General features: G+C 38.3%; 1 protein-coding gene across 32 annotated transcripts in view; it reads right to left on the bottom strand.

The window, feature by feature from the left end:
* Window positions 1-19,000, bottom strand: part of SPIDR (scaffold protein involved in DNA repair) — a 475,230-nt gene that overhangs the window by 391,119 nt on the left and 65,111 nt on the right. Inside the window, exon 1 of one of the 32 annotated variants that reach the window (XM_063817073.1) lies at window positions 13,057-13,172. The exons of the other annotated variants lie outside the window; for them this stretch is intronic. The gene's annotated coding sequence lies outside the window, so the exon portion shown is untranslated. Of the gene's footprint in view, window positions 1-13,056; window positions 13,173-19,000 lie in introns of those variants that run through there. 32 annotated transcript variants of the gene reach the window in all.

Below are 19,000 nucleotides of genomic sequence, written 5' to 3'. Positions count from 1 at the left end.
ACCATTCAGGACATAGGCATGGGCAAGGACTTAATGTCTAAAACACTAAAAGCAATGGCAACAAAAGCCAAAATTGACAAATGGGATCTAATTAAAGAGCTCTGCACAGCAAAAGAAACTACCATCAGAGTGAACAGGCAACCTATAGAATGGGAGAAAATTTTTGCAATCTACCCATCTGACAAAGGGCTAATATCCAGAATCTACAAAGAGCTTAAACAAATTTACAAGAAAAAATCAAACAGCCCCATCAAAAAGTGGGCAAAGGACATGAACAGACACTTCTCAAAAGAAGACACTTATGCAGCAACAGACACATGAAAAAATGCTCATCATCACTGGCCATCAGAGAAATACAAATCAAAACCACAATGAGATACCATCTCACACCAGTTAGAATGGCAATCATTAAAAAGTCAGGAAACAACAGATGCTGGAGAGGATGTGGAGAGATAGGAATGCTTTTACACCGTTGGTGAGACTGTAAACTGGTTCAACCACTGTGGAAGACAGTGTGGTGATTCCTCAAGGATCTAGAACTAGAAATACCATTTGACCCAGCCATCCCATTACTGGGTATATACCCAAAGGATTATAAATCATGCTATTATAAAGACACATACACACGGATGTTTACTGCGGCACTATTCACAATAGCAAAGACTTGGAACCAACCCAAATGTCCAACAATGATAGACTGGATTAAGAAAATGTGGCACATATACACCATGGAATACCACGCAGCCATAAAAAAGGATGAGTTCATGTCCTTTGTAGGGACATGGATGAAGGTGGAAACCATCATTCTGAACAAACTATCGCAAGGACAGAAAACCAAACACCGCATGTTCTCACTCACAGGTGGGAATTGAACAATCAGAACACTTGGACACAGCGTGGGGAATATCACACACCGGGACTTGTCGTGGGGTGGGGGGAGGGGGTAGGGATAGCATTCGGAGAAATACCTAATGTAGATGACGAGTTAATGGGTGCAGCACACCAACATGGCACATGTATACACATGTAACAAACCTTCACGTTGTGCACATGTACCCCAGAACTTGACGTATAATAATAATAAAAAAAAAAGAAAAAGCCAACAAAATACATAAAATGGCCCAGTAGAGTCTCTGCCACAGAAGATTAAATATGTAAGAATGTCCTACAAGCATTTTCTTTTCCCCCCCGAAGGACAATTCTCCAGGTGACCTTGGATGGACCCAGTTCTCCCTGATCCTCCTTGTATTCTTAAGAATTAACTGTAGAAACTTCTGGGAATGAAACATCCTGAGAAAGGGAAGGACTGGCAGGAGAAGCCCAGGTTCTGTTTAAATCCCTGCCCGAAACAGGATGTCCTTCCACACTTTAGCCCATCAGTTCTGTGGCCCCTAGAGTATAAAACCCATGTCACGCTGCTTTCTGAGGTCCTGCAGCTGTGTTGAAAGTGAAGCACACGCAGATGAGACTCCATCCACCCCAGGCAGCTTTCCTCAGCTTTGAGAGACTGGCGCACAAGAAATCCTCAGGCTTCTTCTGGCCCTCACTGCCTGTCTGTAAGTAATAAAGCAGCTTCCCGTTAAGTTCTGTCTCACTGAACTTGGACAAGTTGGTAACCAGTGCACAGTGACCCTGTTTCACACCCTCCACTTCATTAGTTCATTGATTCAGCAAACATTTAGTGAGTATCTAGCACATGTCAACCTCTATGCTAGGTACTGGGAATGAGAAATATTAACCTAAAGAAGAGACTCGAGTCTCTCCCCTAACACAAAAGTCCAGCTTTCAGATACCTGATGTCAAAAACGGTACAGATAAAGGGAATCTTTGTTTTCCTATTTTGCATCTTAATTTTAATACTGTCAATCAGATTTTTATATTCCAAATAAATGTTTTATATTAAAGGCACTCTGTATTCTCAAACACTAGAATTTGTATTGGGTATTTAAAAAAGAAAAAATACCATCAATAAACAAAACAAGGCTACAATCTTCAAAACTTCTCCTAAGAGTTAACATGGATGATATGACATCCACCTAAACACAATATTAATTTACTAGTATAATAAAGTTAGAACAGCTAGATAATGAGCTTGGAGAGTGTGTGTCTCAACAATTTCCAATCAAACAGAACCCTAGATGCGACTGGGAGATTTGTTTTTATAAATTATGTACATATTCTGAAATATCTGCTCATAAATATGACTAGTCTGGTTTTAAGAACATGTTGGGAAAATGCTCCCAGTGACTCTATTAATACAGTACAGCCTAAAGTCAGAAAGAAAGGGTAGCCAAGAGAGGTATCTGCACTAAAGGTACATAAATATTTAAACACCAGCGTCGATAAGAAAGGAAATAATAAGAAAGGAGTGTACAATGTGTGCTAAAAGCTACTTTTATAAATATAAAAAATAAGACATTTCAGACCGGGTGCACTTGATCATACCTGTAATCCCAGAACTTCGGGAGGACGAGGCAGGTGGATCACCTGAGGTCAAGAGTTCGAAACCAACCTGGCCAACATGGTGAAACCCCTTCTCTATGAAAAATACAAAAATTAGCCGGGTGTGGTGGCGTGCACTTCTAATCCTAGCTACTCAGGAGCCTGAGGTGGGAGAATCAGTTGAATCTGGGAGGCGGAGGCTGCAGTGAGCCAAGACCTCACCACTGCACTCCAGCCTGGGTGACAGAGCAAGACTCCATCTCAAAAAAAAAAAAAAAAAACCTTTCAAAGTACAATAGAAGATGGGTGAGAAATATGAGGAAGAGAATCTGCCTTGTGTTCCCATGACAACTGAACAGGTAGGGCGGCATGGGGGAGCCCATGCAGGAGGTCAGGCCTGCCCTAGGCTGCTTTCCCAGCTCTAAAATTCAGACAATTCCATATGACGGTAAACAAATGGAAATGTCTCCCAAACTAGACAAAATCCTCCTCCCATACTAAATCTTAGTACAAATAGTTAGACTTCTTTAACAGTTTCCTTAAATACACAATTTCACATAAAATATCTTTTTCGAGATCACTAGAAATAGTAATAAAAAGGTGAAGAATGGAAAAAAGCCCGATAGAAGGCAGAGCTGCAGCAAATACATTGGTGGTATTCTCCATGCGCAACTCCGAGAAACATGTCTTGTGTGGTTTTGGCAGGGACTGCAGAGGGGAAGATTCTGTAGGAGCTGCTGAGAATGCCAAGCCAGATAGTGCTGCTGCTTTCTATGTGCTGTGATGAGAAGTTATCATAGATGGCAATAAAGGTTTAGCAAAGGAATCTGAAAAATGCTCCTGGATGCACACAGGAATATTCCCATATGTTTTTCCACCAAGTGGCTCTGGAAACCAAAACTTAGGAAGTGGGTATCAACAATGTAAAACTTAGACAACAGCAAACACAGGGGTGGAGATCCAGGTGTAGGGAAAAAAAAGTTCTGTTTTGCATAAGAATTATCTGCAACAAAGTAAAACATTAAACTGAGAAAAAAAATTTGAAAATGGAACAGAAAATGGAATTTAGTATTTACTAACCTATTATTACTAATTTTAATGTGTGAAATACTTTTTAGTTCCCAATTTTTTTTTTAAACAAACAAAAACCATGCATGTTTATTTATCTCTAAAGGCCCTGACCTGCAACCAAAGTCCTGCTGGTATTATTCTTCCCATAGGTTTTAAGTTACTTACACAGAAATTCTTCTGCTATGAGACATTTTTAAGAACATATTCTTACATATGGAAAGGGAATATCATACTACCTCATAGCCTTGCTGTGAAAATTAAATGGCATAGACAAATATGTCAGGAAAGGTTATCTATCAGTACACTGTTTCAACTCCAATTTTTCTAATGCCAACTAAGTGTACTGCAATTCAATTCTGACATAAACTACCTGAGTTAGCACAGACCCCACAGGTGAAGGGTAAAGTCCTCCACAAGGCTGCCCTCACTTCTGACGTCAGTCTCAGGAATGGGCATCCCCCCCCAGCTGACTGGCTACAGAGGGGCTCCCACAGTCCACTCAGGTTTAATAATTCACTACAACTCATAGAACTCAGGAAAAGTGCTACACTTACAACTAGTTTAACTATAAAAGATACACACAGGGTGAGGCTTGGAAAGGTCCCAGACACAGAGCTTCCATAACCTCTCCTAACTCCATGATGTGGAGCCAGGATGCATCAGTCTCCAGACACTGATGTGTTTGCTAACCAGGAAGAGCCACTGCGCTTTAGTATCCAGAATTTTAAGTTTCATTATGCAGGAATGATTGATTACATCAGTGACCTCCCTAGAGTTCAGGTGGCTGAAGGCCCAGCCTTCTAAACATGTGTTTGGTATTTCTAGTGATGAACCTTCAGAGATCTCCACCTAATTACGCAACAAAGACACTCCAAGGATTTTTGGGGTTTTTTTGGTTGTTGTTGTTTTGTTTTTTCACACACGGTCTCACTCTGTCACCCAGACTGGAGTGCAGTGGCGCAATGTCGGCTCACTGCAACCTTCGCCTCCTGGGTTCAAGTGATTCTCCCACCCCAGAGTCCTGAGTAGCTGAGACTACAGGGTGCCACCATGTCCAGATAGTTTTTGTATTTTTAGTAGAGATGGGGTTTCGCCATGTTAGCCAGGCTCATCTCGAACTCCTGACCTCAAGTGATCTACCCACCTCGGCCTCCCAAAGTGCTGGGATTACAAGCATGAGCCACTGCACCTGGCCTATTCATGTTTACTGTACGTGTTGAGAAAAAGCCAGAAACTGAACTTAAACTTCGAGTCCCACGGTTATATCTCCCCTTGGGAACTCGTAGCCATAAAGGACAAAATGCCCCTAAAGCACACATTTATTGATAAAGCCCATAACCTCTTTTGTGTTAGAAACTTCATCTACTTGGAAGGTGAAGAAAGAAGGCATAATATAAAATCATAACAGCCACTAAAAATAATAAACATGAAAAACTGGAAAAGCCCCACAAAATTATACTACATCTATAATACATTTATGGAAAGACTACATTTACACTTATGGATAGAAATGAAAGCAGCAATAGAAGAATGTAAACAGTCCAGGCGCGGTGGCTCATGCCTGTAATCCCAGCAGTTTGGGAGGCCGAGGCAGGCGGATCACGAGGTCATGAGTTCTAGACCAGCCTGCCCAACATAGTGAAACCCCGTCTATACTAAAAATACAAAAAATTAGGCAGCTGTGGTGGTGGGTGCCTATAATACCAGCTACTTGGGAGGCTGAGGCAGGAGACTTGCTTGAACCTGGGAGGCAAAGGTTGCAGTGAGCCGAGATCACACCATTGCACTCCAGTCCAGGCGACAGTGCGAGACTCCATCTCAAAAAAAAAAAAAAAGATTGTAAACAGTTATGTTATGCTCAACATGTATTCAGCTTAAAGTTTTTGTTTTAAATAAAAAAGTGAGTTTTCCTTTTCACTCTAAACAGTCCTCTAAATGCAAAGAATATCCTTATCTTGTGGGTTTTTTAAATAAATACCCATTTTCACAAGCCCCAGTACTTAGTTCACTCTCATCTACTGATCTTCTTCAGGTAAGCAAGAAAAACATGGAAATTATTAAGATATAGGTTAATTACATAAAAAGAATGGTAAATAAATTTTCATCTTCAAATATTTTTCTCTGGCTACAATCACACACACATGGGGAATTAGTTTTTAATAGGAGCATGTTAGGTTAGTTCTCCATAGAAAAATAGTAGGATCATAGTAAATTCGTTCTCAGTAGAAACACAGTAAATTAAACAGAAGGGGCAATCTTATCAAAGCACAACCTAGAACATTTTCAGTTTGTTTTTTCTAAAAAAGGCAGAAAATCGCTAAACTTCCAAAAATCTAATCCCATGATTCTGTGTTAAATCTTAATTCTTGAATGGTGAATCATTTCTTAAAGATAATATTTAAAACAGAAATGTTAAATATTTAAAATCCCTCTGAGCAGTTGTACTAAGACAAATTCAAAGATCTAGTTAATAGTGACCTCTCGCTCATGAAGATTCACTCTAAGTAGTACTTTTATCTAAACTACAACAATGCAAGCTCAATTGATTTTATTCATTTTGTCCTTTACTCTTAAAAGTAATTCCCTATTCTCACCTACGTTAAGCCATTTAGGCTGAAAGACGTCAAGGCTGACCCCCCAACAACAGCTGGGATGGTATCTACTAACATAAATTTGAGCAGGACTACCCTTAGGATACGTGGAAGCCCTGGGCAAATAATTTTTTGTGAGGCCTCTTTATGTATAAATAATTTGATTTTAAAGTATATTACAAAATCATGGGCCAATGGACACTAGAATGATTTTTCAATAAAGTTTTAGAACATTAGATAGAAAATAGATACTCTTAAGTATTTATTTATTGTTCAATCATGCACATGAACTTTCTTCAAAGTGTCCAGGCACCATCTCTAAGTTCTTCATTGTTGTATCTCTGCTTTTCCTGGCTGATTTCCTAACTTTCACCCAAGAAAAAGGCAACAACACTAGTATTGCTCACAATGCCATGGCTCCTATGACATGTTAGTATTGAAACAACATATATCTGCTGCAGTTCATTAATGCCATTTATTTAATGCTGGTTCAATCATTACTAATGATGCTGCATCTTCCACTGTAATATATAGGAATACAAACTTCCAGTGACTCTCTCAAAGGTAGTTATTGTGTTTCATTTGACAATTTCAAAATTTCTGGTCATGTTAAATTTATATGGGGAATTTCATACCATAAAAGTAGAACAACATATCTTTTAACCATGTCCCATCTTGAAATCTTCAGGCCAAGCTTACCACTAGATCATTACAAGAATGTAATCTCTTTCCATTTGGAATGCACCTGTGGCCTCCCACACACCACCACCAGGAAAGGGACAGGCAAGAGACCTACAGGCTGGGGATAAGAGTACAGAAATGGAAAAGCTTACTCTAAACTTCATATAGAGACACAAAAGAATAAGAAGAACCAAAACAACCTTGAAAAAGAAATCAAAGTTATAGGACTCTCACTTTCCAATTTTAAAACCTATTATAAAATTACATTAATTAAGGGAAGGTGAAACTGACATGAGGATAGACATATAGACCAATGGAACTGAATAGAAAATCCAGAAATAAACCTATACACCTACAGTAAACTAATTTTTCACAAGGGTGCCATGACCTTTAAATACTGAAAGAACACTCTTCTTAAAACATGGTGCTACAACAGCTGAATATTCACATGCAAAGTAATAAATCTGGACACCTACCTAACACACTACCAAAAAAGTTAATTCAAAACGGACCATACACCTAATTGAAAAGCTGAAACTATAAAGATCTTAGAAGAAAACACAGGTATAAATCTTCATGATCTTTTTTTTTTTTAAACAATGGTTTCTTACATGTGACACAAAAAGCAGCAGCAACCAAAAACATACTAAAAACAAAAACTTTTATGGAAAAAAAGATGGTATTAAGGAGGTGAAAATAAAACCCAATGATGGGAAAAAATATTTACAAATCATACATCTGGGAAAAAAAAAGACTTGTACACCGAATACATACGGAACTCTGACAAGTCAATAATAAAAACACAAATAAAGGCCAGGTGTGGTGGCTCATGCTTATAATCCCAGCACTTTGGGAGGCTGAGGCAGGAAGATCACTTGAGTCCAGAAGTTCAAGACAAGCCTGGGCAACACAGCAGAACCTTGTCTCTACAAAAAAATTAAACAATTAGCCAGAGGTGGTGGTAGGCCCCTCTGTAGTCCCAGTTACTCAGGAGGCAGAGGTGGAAGGTCAGGTTGAACCCAGGAGGTCGAGGCTGTCGTAAGTTATCATCAGACCCCTGCACTCCAGCCTGGGTGATAGAGCAAGACTCTGTCTCAAAAAAGAAGCAAAACCAAACAAAACACACACACACAATTAAACCAATTGAAAAATGGGCAAAGAATTTAAATAGACATTTCTCCAAAGAACATATACAAATGGCCAGTAAGCACATGAAAATATCCTTAGCCATTAGAGAAATGCAAATCAAAACAAAAAAGATACCATTCCACACCCACTTAGAATGCTATAATGAAAAGTGAGGTGAAGGGCTGTGTTGATAAGAATATGGAGAAACTGCAGACCCTCAAACATTTCTAGTGGGAATGCAGAACAGTGCAGCCACTTCAGAGAAAAATGTCAGTTCCTTAAAAAGTGAAATACAAAGATAACATGATCTAACAATTTGACTTCTAGGTATATATACAAGAGAACTGCACACATATTGAAACCAACTCAACAGTCCCACAGTTTTTTAATACAAACATAGAAATTATTTTAAGCTTAAAACTTATATTTATCTGAGTTCCTTCCTCAGGGAACAACCTTCTGCTCTGAGTTCCTTCCTCAGGAAATGACCTTCTGCTCTCAAAAAATATCAAAGAACTGAAATTCACCAGATCACCACATCCAAACAATGAGATGCTGGAAGCTTCATCATGATTGCTTCCTTGCCCCTCCCTAGCTCCTGTTTTGTTACACATTGTTACATTTTTCCCTGCTACCTAAACCCCTAATTTTAGTTGGTCAGGGAGAGGGATTTAAGACTGAGCTCCCATCTCCCCAGCCATAGCACCCAATTAAAGCCTTCTTCTTTGGCAATACTCTTTGTCTCAGTCATTGGCTTTCTGTGCAGCAAGCAACAGGACCTAGACCAAACCCCTGGTGTTTCAGTAACAGTATGTTCACAGAAAAACTTGTGGATCAATTTCAGAGCAACAGTATTCATAATAGCCAAAAAGTGTAAAAACACCAAACATAAAACAAGTGGTGAACAGATTTTTAAAATGTGCTACATCTATACAATGGACTACTACTAATCTCCAAAACCGAAAAGCAAACAGGGAAGAGACTGAAAAAAATAGAATATCTAAGAAGTGTGGGAAAACTATAATAAAATGTACACTTAATGGGAATACCAGAAGCAGAGAAAAAGGGACATTGGAAATATTTGAAACAACAATGACTGAGAATCTCCCCAAATTACTGTTACACACCAAACCACATACAGATCCGAGAAACTAAGGACAGCAAGCTAGATAAATGCAGAAGAAAAAAAAAAAAAGCAAAAACTTAGGCATACCATTTTTCAACTACAGAAAAATCTAACAAAAACAAATTTCTGAAGGAAGTTGAAGGGGGTGAAAACACCTTATTTATAGAGAAGCAAAGATAACAACTTCTTCTCAGAAATAGTGCAAGCAAGAGTATACGTGAAATGTTTAAACTGTTGTGAGAGGCCTGGGCATGGTGGCTCACGCCTGTAATCCCCACTTTGGGAGGCCAACGTGGGTGTATCACTTGAGGCCAGGAGTTCAAGACCAGCCTGGCCACCATGGCAAAACCCTGTATTTACTAAAAATATAAAAATTAGCCAGATATTGTGGTGCACACCTGTAATCCTAGCTACTCGGGAGGCTGAGGCAAGAGAATCACTCGAACCTGGGAGGTGGAGGTTGCAGTAAGCTGAGATTGCACCACTGCACTCCAGCCTGGGCAAGAGAACGAGACTCCCATTTCGAAAAGAAACCGAAACAAACAAACAAAAAACCACATAAACAAAGAATGAACTGTTGTGAGAAAAAAAATTACCAATCTAGAATTCTGTAGTGAGTAAAATCATACTTCAAAACTGAAGGAAAAATATCTTGTCAGATGAACAAAAATTGAGTCACCTTGTTGCCAAAAAAACTGCCTTGCAAGAAGTATTAAAAGAAGTTCTACAGAAGAAGGAAAATAACATAGGTCGGAAATTCAGTTCTACATAAAGAAAGGAAGAACTGATGAAGGAATAAATTATAGACAGTAAAATTTTATTTTTTTATTCTTAATTGACCTAACAGATAATGGTTTGGTCAAAATAGTAACAGCAACATGTATTCAATTATGTATGCTCTTATATGTATTTATGTATGCTTACATGTAAGTAAAATGAATGCCAGGAACAGAAGGAGAAATTAGGATAATTTTGCTATTATACTCCACATTATCTGTAAACGTGTAACAGTGTTATTGGAAAGTTGGCTTGCATTAGTTGTAAATGTATACTGCAAACTCTAAGGCAACCATTTTAAAACCTAAGAAAGAAGTGTAAGGGATATACTAAGAAAATGAGAAAAAAATAGAATCATATAAAATGCTCAAAGAGTGGAAAATAAAAATAAGAACAAAGGACAAGAACAACAAATAGAAACCAGTAACAAATATGGTAGATATTAATCCAATTATACCAATGATGATTTTAAAAGTCAACACACCAATTAAAAGACAAATTGTCAAAATGCAATAAAAAACAAGAGCCAACTGCATGTTGTCTACAAGAAACTCACTTCATATGTAAAGATACATATAAACTAAAAGTAAATGGATTGAAGAAAGATATATCATGCTAACATTAACCAAAGAAAAGCAAGAGTAGCCTATTAATTTCAGGCAGAATACACTTAAAGCAAGGAAAGTTATCAAGGATAAAGAGGGGCATTACACAATGATAAAGGATTCAATTGTCCAAGAAGACATAACAATCCTTTACATGTATATACCTATCAACAGAGTGTTAACATAAAGTAAAAACAAACTGCAAAGTGAAATAAATTAGTCCACTATCATAATCCGAGACTTCAAGATCTCTCACAGAAATGGACAGATTTAGCAGGCAGAAAATCCATAAAGATATATTTGAACACAATAACACCACCTATCAACTGGATATAATTGACATTTATAGACCACTTCATCCAAAATAGCAGGATACATATCCTCAAGATTACATGAACATTCATCAAAACAGATAACATTCTAGGCCATAAAATACATGTTAACAAATTTTTAAAAACAGAAATTACATAACATCTTCTCTAAGACCAAAATAAAGATCAATTAACAGAAAGATACATGGAACATCCCAAAATATGTGAAAACTAAACAAAATACTTCTAAATACACATGGGTCAAAGAAGAAATCTGATGAGAAATTTATAAACATTTTCAACTATATGAAAATAATACACAACTTACCAAAATTTGTGGGATGTAGTGAAAGCAATGCTTAGAGGAGAAATTTATAGCACTAAACACATATACAGTCATATGCCACATAATGATGTTTTTGTCAATGAACACACCTCATATACAACGCTGGTCTTGTAAGACTACGATGGAGCTGAAATTCCTATTACCTAATGATGTCATGGCAGTTGTAACCTTATAGTGCAATGCATTTTTCACATGTTCATGGTGAAGCTGTTGTAAACAGACTTACTGTATGCTGCCAGCTGTATAAAACTATAGCACATATAATTATGTATGTGTTTGATAATGACTATGGTACTAATCTATGTATTTACTATACTATACTTTTTATCATTATTTTGAAGTATATTCCATGGCCAGGTGTGGTGGCTCATGCCTGTAATCCCAGAACTTTGGGAGGCTGAGGTGGGGATCACCTGAGGTCAGGAGTTTGAGACCAGCCTGGCCAACATGGTGAAACCCTGTCTCTACTAAAAATACAAAAAAATTAGCCAGGTGTAGTAGTGCATGCCTGTAATCCCAGCTACTCGGGAGGCTGAGACAGGAGAATTGCTTGAACCCAGGAGGCCGAGGTTGCAGTGAGCCAAGATCGCACCACTGCATTCCAGACTGGGTGACAGAGCAAGACTCCATCTAAAAAAATAATAACAATAATAATAAAGTATGCTCCTTTCACTTATTTTTCTTAAGTTAACTGTAAAACATCCTCAAGATCCTCAAGCAGATCCCTTCAGGAGGTATTCCAGAAGAAGGCACTGATATCATATAAGATGACAGCTCCATGAGTGTTACTGCCCCTGAAGACCTTTCAGTGGAACAAGATACGGAGGTGGAAGACAGTGATACTGATGATCCTGACCCTGTGTAGACCTAGGCTAATGTGTGTGTCTGTGCCTTAGTTTTTAACAAAAAAGTTTAAAAAAATTTTTTAAATAGAAAAAAGCTGACAGAATATATAAGCTGAGATCACGCCACTGCACTCCAGCCTGGACAACAGAGACTCCCTCTCAAAAAAAAATACTTCTGTACAGCTGAACAATATGTTTGTGTTTTAAGCTAAGTGTTATTACAAAAGAGCTATTACAAAGTGGTATTACTAAAGAGTCAAAAAGTGAAAAAAATGAAGAAGTAAAAACGTTACAGTAAGCTAAGATTAATTTATTATTGAAGAAAGAAAATTTTAAAAAATAAGTTTAGTGTAGTCTAAGTGTACTATGTTTATAAAGTTGATAGTAGTGTATGGTAATGTCCTAGGCCTTCACATTCACTCAACACTCACTCACTGACTCACCCAGAGCACCTTTCAGTTCTACAAGCTCCATTCATGGTAAGTGCCCTATACATGTATACCACTGTTTATCTTTTATGCCATATTATAATGTACCTTTTCTATGCTTAGATACATAAATAACTACCTTTGTGTTCCAATTGTCTACAGTATCCAGTACAGTAAAATGCTATAAAGGTTTGCAGCCTAGATATAGGCTTAACCATATAGTGTAGGTGTGTAGTAGACTAAACCACCTAGGTTTGAGTAAGAACACTCTATGATGTTCACACAAGGACAAAATCACCTAATGATGACACATTTCTTCAGGATGTATTCTGATCACTAAATGACATATGACTGCTTTAAAAAGGAAAAATGATCAAAATCAATAATCTAAGCTTCTACCTTAGAAACTGATAATTGGCCAAAAGCCTTAACAGATATCTCTCCAAAGAAGATACAGATACAGATGGCAAATAAGTACAAGAAAAGATGCTCCACATCATATATTACCAGAGAAATGCACATTTAAACAACACTGAGATATCATGACATACTTACTAGAATGGCTAAAATTCCGAACACTGACACCGCCAAATGCTGACAAGAATATGGAGCAACAGGAACTCTTTTGCTGGTGGGAATGCAAAATGTTACAGCCACTTTGGAAGACAGTTTGGCAGTTTCTTATAAAACTAAAAATACTCTTACCAATACAATCCAACAGTTGCTCTGCTTGGTATCTACTCAAAGGAGTTGAAAGTTTATCTCCACACGGAAACTTGCAAATGTATGTTTATAGCACCTTCAATCATAATTGCCAAAACCTAGAAGCAACCCAGATGTCTCTTGGTAGATGAATGGATAAAGTGTTATATCCAGACAATGGAATATAATTCAGTGCTGAAAAGAAATAAGTTATCAAGCTATGAAAAGACATGGAGGAAAGTTAAATACATATTACTAAGTGAAAGAAGGCACTCCAAAAAAGCCATACTATATGATTCCAACTGTATGACATTCTGGATAAAGCAAAACTATAGAGATGGTAAAAAGATCAGTGGTTGCGAGAGATTAGGGTGGAGAGAATGATTACTAGGCAGAGCACAGAGGATTTTTAGTGCAGTGTCACTGCTCTGTATGACATTATAATGGTAGACATATATTTTTATACATTTGTTCAAACTCACAGAATATACAACGCCAAGAATTAACCCTGATAGAAACTAGTGACTTTGCGTAAGAAAGATGTGTATACACAGGTTCATCAACTGTAACAAATATACCATTCTGGTGGGGGATATGTTGATAATAGGAAAGCTATGCATATGTGGGGGAGGGAATTATGGGATATCTCTGTACCTTCCTTTCAATTTTTCTGTAAAACTAAAGATGCTTTAAAAAAAAAAAGCACCTTAAGAAAAGCACCACCACCAAAAAAATGAAGGCATGATAAATACATTTTTAGATAAACAAAAACTGATTATTGCTTGCAGACCCACCTGATAAAATATACACACAGAATTTCTTAAGGCTGAAGGAAAGTGACCTAAGAATCCACACAAGTCCACATGAAAAATCTGGGTGTCAGTAAAAGTAATTATCTAATTAAAACTCAGCATATGTGCGTATTTGTTTTCTTAGCTGATTTTAAAAAACTGCACAAAATATGTACGTAATTGTACTATTGTACCTATAACATATAGAAATGTCATATATCTGTGAGTAACAGAAGAGTGGTGGGTGGGAACAAAGCTTTACCAAACTAAGGAAACACCACCAGATGGTAACAGGATTCCATAGGAACCAATGAAGAGAACACAAAATGGTAAATAAGAAGGGTCATCTAACACTATAAACGTATACTTGCTCTCCTTTCTTTTCCCTTCTATAAAAGACAAAATTATACTAATAATTATAACAGATACAATATGTATAACAATAATAGCATAAAAAGGAGGAAGAGAAAGTAGAGCCATATAGTGGTAATGTTTCTATGCGTGACTGGCATAAAACTAGTAACAAATCTAAGGAAGATTTGGTTGAGATGTACATGATAAGCACTAAAGCAACACATGAAATCTCACTCGAAAACATATTGTAGGCTGGGTACAGTGGCTCACACCTGTAATACAACACGTTGCGAGGCCAAGGTGGACAGACCACTTGAGGCTAGGAGTTAGAGACCAGCCTGGCCAACATGGTGAAACCCTGTCTCTACAAAAAAATACAAAAATTGGGTCGGGCGCGGTGGCTCACGCCTGTAATCCCAGCACTTTGGGAGGCTGAGGCGGGCGGATCATGAGGTCAGGAGATCGAGACCATCCTGGCTAACACAGTGAAACCCCATCTCTACTAAAAATACAAAAAAATCAGCCGGGCGTGGTGGCGGGTGCCTGTAGTCCCAGCTACTCGGGAGGCTGAGGCAGGAGAATGGCATGAACCCGGGAGGCGGAGGTTGCAGTGAGCTGAGATTGCACCACTGCACTCCAGCCTGGGCGACAGAGTGAGACTCCATCTCAAAAAAAAAAAAAAAAAAAAAATTAGCTAGGCGTGGTGGCGCATGCCTGTAATCCCAGCTACTCAGGAGACTGAGGCACGAGAATTGCTTGAACCCAGGAAGTGGAGTTTGCCATGAGCCAACATTCTGCCACTGCACTCTAGCCTGTGCAACAGAGCAAGATGCTGTCTCCAAGAAGAAAAAAAAAATTGTGAAAATGACATTAGAAGAACTAAATATTGCCAAAGAAAATATTGCTTTAAAGTAAAAGAAATGAGGAAAGACTTGAGAAAAAAAAACCCTGAAACATTTAGAAAAAGAAAAAGTAAACTGGTGTACATAGATGCAACTATATCAACAATAACATTAAATGTACATAAATTAACCCAGCCAAAGGTAGAGACTGTCATGCAGGATAAAAAAGTGAAGATTCCACTGTATGCTCTGCATAAGAGATACAATACACTAAACAAGGGTGTCACGACCTGCCAGTAAGGAAAGAATAATCTTTTCAACAAATGGTGCTGGGACAACCGGATTTCCATATTCAAAAAAATGAAGTTGGTACCCAACGTGGTGGCTCACGCTTGTTATCACCAACACTTTGGGAGGCTTAGGTGGGAGGATCACTTGAAGCCAGGAGTTTGAGAACAACCTGGGTAACATAGCAAGACCCCATCTCTGGAAAAAAAAAAAAAAAAAATTAGCCAGTCTTGGTGAAGTCTTAGCTATTTGAGAGGTCGAGGTGAGCGGATCACTTGGGCCCAGAGGTTCAAGGCTGCAGTAAGCTATGATAATGCCACTGCATTCCAGCCTGAGTGACAGAGCAAGACTTTATCTCTTTAAAAAAAAAAAAATGTAGTTGGACCACCTGCCTCACACCATACACAAAAATTAATTCAAAATACATCAATGGCCTAAATAGAAGAGCTAAAACCTAAGAAAACATAGATAATAGATCTTCATGATCGTGGATTTGGCAACTGTTTCTTAGATATGACACCAAGATTATGAGCAACAGAAGAAATAATAGATAAACTGAACTTTTTTCAAAACTAAAAACTATTGTGCATCCAAGAATATTGTCAAAAAAGTGAAAAAAAAAAAAAAAACACGGCCAGGGGTCGTGGCTCATGCCTGTAATCCCAGCACTTTCGAAGGCCAAGGTGGGTGGATCGCTTCAGCTCAGGGGTTCAAGACAAGCCTGAGCAACATGGCGAAACCCTATCTCTACAAAAATACAAAAATCAGGTCAGGTGTAGTGGCTTATGCCTATAATCCCAGCACTTTGGGAGGCCAAGACAAGTGGATCACCTGAGGTCAGGAGTTTGAGATCAGCCTGGCCAACATGGTGAAACCCCGTGTCTACTAAAAATACAAAAATTAGCCAGGCATGGTGGCACGTGCCTGTAATCCCAGCTACTTGGGAGGCTGAGACAGGAGAATCACTTAAATACAGGAGGTGGAGGTTGTAATGAGCCAAGATTGCGCCACTCCACTCCAACCTGGGCAACAGAACAGGACTCTGCCTCGAGGGGGAAAAAATTAGCCAAGTGTGCTGGTGCGTGCCTATAGTCCCAGCTACTCGAGAGGCTGAGGTGGGAGAATTACCTGAGCCTGGGGAAGTTGAGGCTGTAGTGCTATAGTGAGCCATGATTGTGCCAGTGCACTCTAGCTGGGCAACAGAATTAAAACCCTGTCTCAAAAAAAAAAAAAAAAGTGAAAAAACCACCTACTGAATATGAGAAAACATTTGCCAGTCATATATTTGACAAGGGTCTAGTATCCAGAATATATAGATCATTCTCTTACAACACAACCAGAAAAAGAAATCAACAAAAAACTTGAATAGATATTTTTTCCAAGAAGATATTCAGATCACTAACCACCACATGAAACAGTGCTCATCATCATTAGCTATTAGAGAATTGCAAACCAAAACCTTAATAAGGTATCATTTCACAGCCACTAGGATTTTTTTTTTTAAGTGGGTAGAAGAGACCATAATGTAAGTGCTGGCAAGGGATGTGGAGAAACTGAAACCTTTGTGCGTTGCTAACAGGAATGTAAAATGGTTCAGTCACTGCAGAAAACAGGTAGTTTTTCAAAGAGTAACATAAAATTACCATATAGTCCAGCAATTTCACTCCTTCATATATATCCAAGAGAACTGAAAACAGGTACTCCGAAATGTGTAAACCAGGGTTCTAGCAGCTCTATTCACAGTAGCCAAAGGGAGGAAATAAATACACATCAGTGGATGAATGGCTAAACAACGTGTGGCATATACAGTCAATGGAACATTATCCAGCTATAAAAAGGAATGAAGTACTGATACATGCTACAATGTGGAGGAACCTCAAAAACATTTTGTTAAGAAGCCAGACACAAAAGGTCACGTGCTATATGATTTCCATTTATGTGAAATAACAGAACAGGTAAAACTACAGAGACAGAAAGCAGACTGGTGTTACCAAGGACTGAGATGAGGTGGGGAATACGGAATGGATGTATAGTGTCTCCTTCCAGAGTGATGAAATGTTTTACAATGAGATACAGGTATTAGTTGCAAAACATTGTGAATCCACCAAGTGCCACTGAATTATTCACTTTTGAATGTTAATTTGATGCTATGTGAATTTCACCTCAATAAAGTAAAATTTTTAAAAAGTAAACTGAGAGACCTGGTAACAAACTGGATGTTGCTAAAGATGTGTATGTACGTGGCAAGGCTGAAAGCAAACATTCTTTAAAGAAAAGAGTTGCACTTTCCATTATTACATAAAAGAAATTACGTGTGGTGGCTCATGCCTGAAATCCCAGCACTTTGGGAGGCTGAGACAGGCAGATGGCTTGAGCTCAAGAATTTGAGACCAGTCTGGGCAACATGGCAAAACCTTGTCTCTCTAGAAAAAAATAAAATAAATAAATAAATAAATACAGAAACGAGCAGGGCGTGGTGGCATGCACCACTAGTCTTAGCTACTTGGGAGGCAGAGGTGGGAGGATCACCTGAGACTGGGGAGGTGGAGGCTGCAGTGAGCTGTGAGATCACACCACTGCAGTCCATTGTGAGAAACAAAGCCAGACCCTGTCTTAAAAGAAAAAAAAAGCGTGGATGAAGCTTATTTTGGAAAAAGATAGAGATGGTCAAAAGAAAGGACAGTCAAATTGCCATTATCTTCCTGTCACCTTTAGGTGTGCTGGAAGACTTCTTTCTTCCTCTTAGATCCCCTAAAATAGTGCTTAGGGCCAGGAAAATTTCAACAACCTAGTCATTGCAGAGGCATTTGGGGAAAACAGAAAGAGGAGGCAATGATCCCACCTCAGGACATCAGGCACCCATGCCCAGAAGAGTCCTCCACTCTCAAAGAAAGAGCACAAATCTCACATAACTCTGTCTCGAATGTTGAAGCTACAGCTGCCAGGGACAGAAAAAGGGATAGATTGTCTGGAGCACCGTAAGATGTCTCCATGGCTTTGGAACTCAAGAAGTTGGTTAGATCAGTAACTTGTTTTAAGTAAATTCCTTCCAAAATATTTCTAATCTGAAAAACATTTTCATTACAATTGATGTTTTACATTTTCTGGCATTTAAAAAAAGGAAAATAAACTGACCAACTGAAATAAGTCCATGAGAAACAAATCTTATCCTTCAAATTTCTCTTGTGGGCTCCTTTCTTCATACTTTCTAAGAATTTTTTACGATTACTTATACTACTTTTTCCTCTTGTCCCAGAAATGTGTAGAAAAATCAATTTCCTTATGTTGCTCTAATTTTAATATACTACCTCTAAGCAAATGCTTTCCAAATCAAGCAACCAACCTTGTGTTCTCTTCCAAATCCCAAGTGACAACATCAACTATCTAGTGTACATTCCCAATTTAACACTCTAAAAGCAAACTTATTTTTTTGCTTAAAAAATAAAATCTCCATCTTCATTTTTGAACTTCTCTTTATAGCACTATTATAGGCTAAATTGTGTCCTCCCAAATTTATACACTGAAAGTCTCAGGTCCTCAGAATGTAATGTTCTTAGAGATAAGGTCTTTAAATAGGTGAATGTTAAAATGCTGCCGTTAGGGTGGGCCCTAATCCAATCTGACTGACATCCTTATAAGAAGGGGGAGGGACACACAGAGAAGAGGCCATGT

Source organism: Pan troglodytes, chromosome 7, assembly GCF_028858775.2.
Source record: "Pan troglodytes isolate AG18354 chromosome 7, NHGRI_mPanTro3-v2.0_pri, whole genome shotgun sequence".
In the NCBI taxonomy this organism is placed as follows: domain Eukaryota; kingdom Metazoa; phylum Chordata; class Mammalia; order Primates; family Hominidae; genus Pan; species Pan troglodytes.
Note: the sequence above shows the minus strand (reverse complement) of the source record. Positions and strands in the feature narration are given on the sequence as shown.